The sequence below is a fragment of the Nipponia nippon genome, unplaced genomic scaffold, assembly GCF_047370975.1.
Source record: "Nipponia nippon isolate SJK-2023a ecotype South Korea unplaced genomic scaffold, ASM4737097v1 scaffold_1, whole genome shotgun sequence".
Classification (NCBI taxonomy): Eukaryota; Metazoa; Chordata; class Aves; order Pelecaniformes; family Threskiornithidae; genus Nipponia; species Nipponia nippon.
In genome coordinates this window covers 91,475,727-91,482,381 of record NW_028262290.1, presented here as the reverse complement: position 1 = coordinate 91,482,381, position 6,655 = coordinate 91,475,727, and positions in this window count along the sequence as shown.

Below are 6,655 nucleotides of genomic sequence, written 5' to 3'. Positions count from 1 at the left end.
TTTCCACAACCTTTCATGCTACAGTGTATGACAGCCAGAAGGTGATTACTCATGGAGCTCTGAGATTAAATGCAAAGTGACTGACCAGGGTCATACATGTACTAATGCAAGAAGTAAGGCTTTCCATATCTGTGAGGGCTTAGATATAACCATTTACATTCTGTGGTATGCATATGAGAAGTCATTGCCTAGAACAGAGGATATATTGCTTGGTTATTATCCATTAGTGGGCTATAATTGTTTTTTCAAGACCAGTTTAACTCAAGATTTACTTACTAACAAACACTGAAGACAATAACAAAAACATGGGTTTATTTTGCTTTGCTGGGCTGGTATTTGGAGGACATTAATGTGTTACTATTCGGGTCAGATATTAGAGGACATTCCTGGTGCATGCTTATGGAGTATGCTAGGCAGGGGATTTAGTGATGAAGAATACCAGCAAAGTGTGAAGACAAGTTTAGAATTACTAGTGAGACATGTCAGACTCTTATTCTTGGTAATGTTATCTTTTATATATTGTAAGAAATTGAAACTACCAAGATAATTCAGCTGTAAAATATGTCACAACTATTCTCTTCTGGGGTTGGACCCACGTTGCCATAGGTTTTGGTCAACAGCTGCCCTGTCTTGTCTAAACGGTGGGTTATAAAACTGGCAGTAGGCTTGGTATCTCTCCGCGGCATCTGATGAGGCCCAGAAGCTGATAATACTGATAGTTTTTGAAAGCTTTGAGCAAAGTGCCTTTCCAAAGACGGGCAAGTCTTTCGACAAGCTTCATTTATGTAAATTTGCATGGTTTTCTTTTTAACCCATAATTCACTTGTTTTTGTTGTTTGGTTGGAACTTTCTTTTGCTTGAATTAATGCAGTAATTAATTAGATTAGTATTTTTATCCTGCTAGTCCTCTGAAAGGCATATGAAGAAATAAGGCAAGATGTGGTCGTGATAGGGTCACCCTGGAACGGTAATGGACTTTGATTCTATACAAGTCCAAGTTAGGGAAAGTTTTTATAACCTGTAGATATGAGCCAGGGATCTCGTCTGGTGCTCACCTGGAAGCTTTTGAGTGCTGTGTGGAGGAACACGTGGATTGAGGTGGAAGTAGAGGTAAGAGGACTCCTGATTGCACAAATGTAGCTGAATCTACACGGAGGAGTAATGGAGCGATGAGGCACTCCTGAAACTCTTGTTCAGAATAATCCGAGCAGCCAGGACTGCTGTGATCAGCACCGGCCATGAGGCTGAAATCACAGAATTGGGATGGGAGCTTTGGGACAGGTCCCCACAAAGCAGCTCTTTCAGGACTGGAGTAGAACAGCAGTGGTGAGTCCTCCCTCCCTGATCCCCATGCCTACTGCTGAGATGAGCTCAGCCTGCAAGAAGGGAGCTGAGTAGGTGTAGCATGGGGTGACACAGAGTCCTGGGTTTCCATAAACTGTATATTCTGCATTTGATGTGGAAGAGGGGAAGGAGGTTTGATCAAGCTGCTCTTGCATTCGTCACAATTGCTTTTTCCATGTATGTGGTGTTTCCCATGGTTCTTTGTGCTGTTTCCCAATTTTCCTCACCAAAAGAAAATAAAAAAGTAGTAAATAGAACTTGCTGACCTTACGACGGAGAATTCATTAATAATTTCCCAGTGGCAAAAATATTCTGGCTAGGAACCTAGGTCAGTTTTATTCATCGTGCGGATGAACTCCCCAGTGGACCCCAGTCCCTGGTCTCTCCCATCACCAGAAGTTCACGGAGGATGGCTGGGGCTCTGCGGGTTTTCTGCCACATTACAGGATGAGAGCCAAAGTGCTAAAGGGATTTCACTAAGTGCTCATGGGGTAGCTAATATTTGGGACAAATGAGCTTGCAAGTGTCCTAGGCCAGGGGATATTGCCAACAGTTAAGCCAATAGCTCACCTGTTACATGAGGTGGATGCATGCTAATATTTTTCCTTGTGACTGAGTTTACTGCGTACGCTCAGTAGGATGCCTTGTACTCATCTCCTTCCCCTACTCCTCCCTTTCCTTGGAAACTCTCAGTTGTCTCCTTCCATGCCCCAATTTCAGAGCAGGGTTAGTCAGGTTATCTTTTCCAGTGCTGGAGTAAATCTAAGCAGCATGTGCTCGCCTTCAGAGGGCAGCACAGCTTGGCAAAATGTTCAGAGGTGCTTTTTCATTCTGCAGCCCCCAGTGGGTTTTTCTGTAAGTCCTGCATGAAAAGAGATTGCGCCCCTCAGGACAGCTCCATCAGACAGGGCAGTCTAACGGGCTACTAAAATGTTGACAACAACAAGTTAAACTTTCAAAGCCATTGTGCCTCATGGCCTGTTTCCAAGCAAAGTGTTATTTACCTTTTCCCTTCCTTCCTATGGTAATTAGCAAGATGCTGCACTGGAAACGGAGTGGCTGCTCCCTGCTTTCTCCCTCCCGCTGATGTGTATCTCTTTTATGTTCCCTCTAAAGAGGGTCATCTCCACTGTTTGAGGAACTCCATGCTCCATTAAGAAGTCCATCAGGACCAGATGCACTCACAAATGGACATTTCACCCCACACCATTTCCTGTCCCTCTGAAACAGACCCAAGGCAAAAATGTCCATTTCCTCTCAGGATGACGTGTAAAGTCTCGATGTAGGATTGGTGATGCTGCTTTCAACAAGCAGAAGCCAATCTCCTGGTGAAATGGCTTCAAAAGCACAAGATGAAAGAATGAAATTAAAAATTAGTGAAGTATATTTCTTTGTTTTCTGGCTTTTGAGTCCCTGGAGCTTACCTTTTGAAGCTTACTTAAGGGCAAGAATGGTCTCTTAAGAATCGCATGCTGATATACTGGTGTATTTATTTATCTTCAGAGTGTAGAGCTTTAAGGAAATACCAAATACTGTGGTGTCACCAAAAAAATGGGGATGAGATTGGATCCCATCAGGTGACAGTTGCTTCCACTGTAAGGAGCACCATCAAAATCCGCCATGCCACGATCTCTTTTTCTCTTATGTAAGTTGTTCCCCTAAGAAGTAACGCAGACCACGAGAAAGACCACGCCATAGCCCGTGTTGGGGAATTGTACTGATACAAGTCGTTTCTCCCAATAGTAACATACCAATGTCAAAGGTATGGATAGCAAGACCAGAAACATCAATTAAATACTGTCCCCAATGAATTCCATTGCAGTTTTTTAGAAAATTGTCTAATGAATATTGTTTCCATTATTTAGCTAGTGTAACTCTCACAGATGATAACTGGATGATATAGATGGTAAGGAGTTGTCCAGGCTTTTATACTAAATATTTATGTGACATCATGACTTCTATTTTAGGTTTTTCTGCTGTTTTCCATGCACAAAGAGTTTAAATCCTCGGTTAACCTCTGGGCTGCATTTTTTTTCCCTTTTCCGTGAGTGTTTTCTCTTGTGTTCAGAGAAAAGTTCTTGTCCAAAATGACTGTCTATCATTTTCTATTATATGACTTAAAAATAAAAGTGATTATGCAAGCTGGTTGTTTGAAGTTCTATTTAACCTGAAGATACAGCTTTTTCTGGCTGACGTGATGAATTCATCATCTGAATTGCCAGCAGCCACTGCGCATGTTCAACGTGTTTCCAGACAGGCTGTGCTTTCCAGGATTTTGGCTGCGGTTTTTGTCTTTTATTGTTATTAAGTAGTCAGGGATTGCATAGGCTCCTTAATGAGTATGGATAAGAATATGTATTTAGTTGGTACCGTAAGATGACATGACAGAGGTAGACAGGCTCGCTACAGTAAAAAAAGAAAAAATAAACAAAAGCCAGTTTCTGATTTCAGTTGCACCTTTTTATCTCAGTAGGTTCAAGTGAATTGCACTGGTCTTATTCCTGTCTAATAAAACTGTATTAAAAAATCAAGATAAATATCTGTCTCCAAGACATAAATCATAGAATGCTTTGGGATGGAAGGGACCTTTAACGGTCCAACCCCCCTGCAATGGGCAGGGACATCTTCAACTAGATCAGGTTGCTCAGAGCCCCATCCAGCCTGGCCTTGAATGTGTCCAAGGATGGGGCATCTACCACCTCTCTGGGCAACCCGTTCCAGTGTTTCACCACACTCATCATGAAAAATTTTTTCCTTATAGCTAGTCTGAATCTACCCTCTTTTAGTTCAAAACCATCACCCCCTGTCCTGTTGCAGCAGGCCTTGCTAAAAAGACTATCCCCATCTTTCTTATAGGCCCCCTTTAAGTATGGAAAGGCTGTAATAAGGTCTCCCCGCAGCCTTCTCTTCTCCAGGCTGAACAACCCCAACTCTCTCAGCCTTTCTCCATAGCAGAGGTGTTCCATCCCTCTGATCATTTTTGTGGCCCTCCTCTGGACCCTCTCCAACAGGTCCATGTCCTTCCTGTGCTGAGGACCCCAGAGCTGGACGCAGTACTCCAGGTGGGGTCTCACCAGAGCAGAGCAGAGGGGCAGAATCACCTCCCTCAACCTGCTGGCCACGCTTCTTTTGATGCAGCCCAGGATACAGTTGGCTTTCTGGGCTGTGAGAGCACGTTGCTGGCTCATGTCCAGCTTTTCATCTCTCAGTACCCCCAAGACCTTCTCCTCAGGGCTGCTCTCAATCCCTTCATCCCTCAGCCTGTATTGATATTGGGGATTGCCCTGACCCAGGTGCAGGAGCTCATACTTGGCCTTGTTGAACCTCATGAGGTTCACACAGGCCCACTTCTCAAGCTTGTCCAGGTCCCTCTGGATGGCATCCTGTCCCTCAGGTGTGTCAACTGCACCGCTCAGCTTGGTGTCATCTGCAAACTTGCTGAGGGTGCGCTCAATCCTGCTGCCTATGTCATTGATGAAGACATTAAACAGCACTGGCCACAGTACGGACCCCTCAAGGACACCACTTTTCACTGATCTCCATCTGGACATAGAGGACATCTGGGGACTTGATCAGGTTTATATACTTTACCAGAATTTTGGTCATATATAAATACATAAAAACATTTAACAGTGAAAGTATTACTAAACATGCTCTGAGTTAACTCATCTATGTAAATTCATCTCTAGGATAAGGTGACTTAAAACACAGAGATAACTGTCCTCCTTATCCACGCTGTTGTATTTACTTTCTAGGAAGAGCAACTTAAACTGTATGAATCAGATAGAAAGCAGCCAAATGGTGGTGGTGGGTGGCGTTTTTTTCTTTTTAAATCACTGAAATCAAAGGGCTGTCATAAAGAGTCTATGTAAGCAGTAGTACAAAGTCTGGCGTACTCATCACATCACAGTGAGCAAACATTGCTCTGAGTTTTGGATTGTTACAAAGCCTGGTCTGTTTAGGAGTGGCCAAAACGGAGAGTGAACTCCATCTGCTGCAATCCTCTCTTCCACTGGAAGAAACTCACGTGCTGCCTTCTCACACCAGCAGCCTGTTGCAAATGGAACAGGGAAGTTCATGCTCAAGTACTTATCGGTCCCCTCCTAGGAAACTTAACTGCAGTCAGGCTGACTTGTTAATCTTGCAGTCTCCTAGATCGATATAAACAAAAGATTTTATATATGGGAAGTATTTTTTGTGTATTGTGTGTGTGGATTTATGACTGCTACTTAGCTAAGACTAAGGCTAGGCTCCTGATTTTATATTGAGACTTCTGATGTGACATTCTCTCATCTTGTATGTTGCATCTTTAACTCATTAAAATTACAGTTTCTTCCTTGGTCTTCAGTTAAAGCATCTCATACTGAAAAATTACCAAGCTTTGAAGGCAGCGAGACCTGTGTTCATTCAGTAGGTCTAAAAATGAAGTCCTTCGCATGAGCTAGTTGAAGCAGCATTTTATTTTTGAGAAATGTGACTATAGTTGGCATTCCGCTTTTCCCTGTTGGAGTCAGCCCTTGTCAGTCACTTGTTCTGACAGGAGCACAGAAAAAAAGTATTAAGGAAAAACACCCACCACGGTCTTATTGTGGGACATGAATTATGGGAGGGGAATATTTGCCAGTAGGTTTACTGGTTGTTTTAGAATGGTTGAATGTGAGGCAAATAACGCTGACTTTATTGAGACTCTTATTGCTGAGATGTTTCTTTCGTGCATCCTGTCTGTAGCAAACCAAATATGCCTCAATATAATAGTTCAGTTTCTGTATACTGAGACCAAAGTCTCAGTATAAATACATGAGTATCCTCATAAAGCTATGATGATTTGTACTATTACGCAAGGTTTTATCTTTCTTCTGATCTCCTTGTAATTACAGCCCTAAAAGCCTTCAGACGTCTTATATCTTGCATTCATTGACTGAGTTTAAGCGTATAAAGATAAGGATGTAATTACAAGAGAGTTTTTGAGCCTTACTTAGTCAAAACCTACCTATGGCAGCAGCAGCTTTATTTGCCCAAAGGCTGAAGACGAAGGCCCAGAAACCCACAACTAATGCAACGTCAAACCGTTCCAAATTTTTACATGGGTTTTGTGCTAGTATTTTTCACTTCTTTGCAAAGCATTGGTTTTTCAAAGCGTTCAGCATAGAAAGGGTTATGTTCACATCTGCATGCTGCAATACACGCTCTCCTTTACAAATTTACCAGAGCCTTTGCAACTGAGGTATTGCACACACGGAAACGTTTACTGATGTGCTTGTGTCATTTCACGTAAACCGTTACTCTCTCCCTGTTCCCTGTAGGTGCTAGC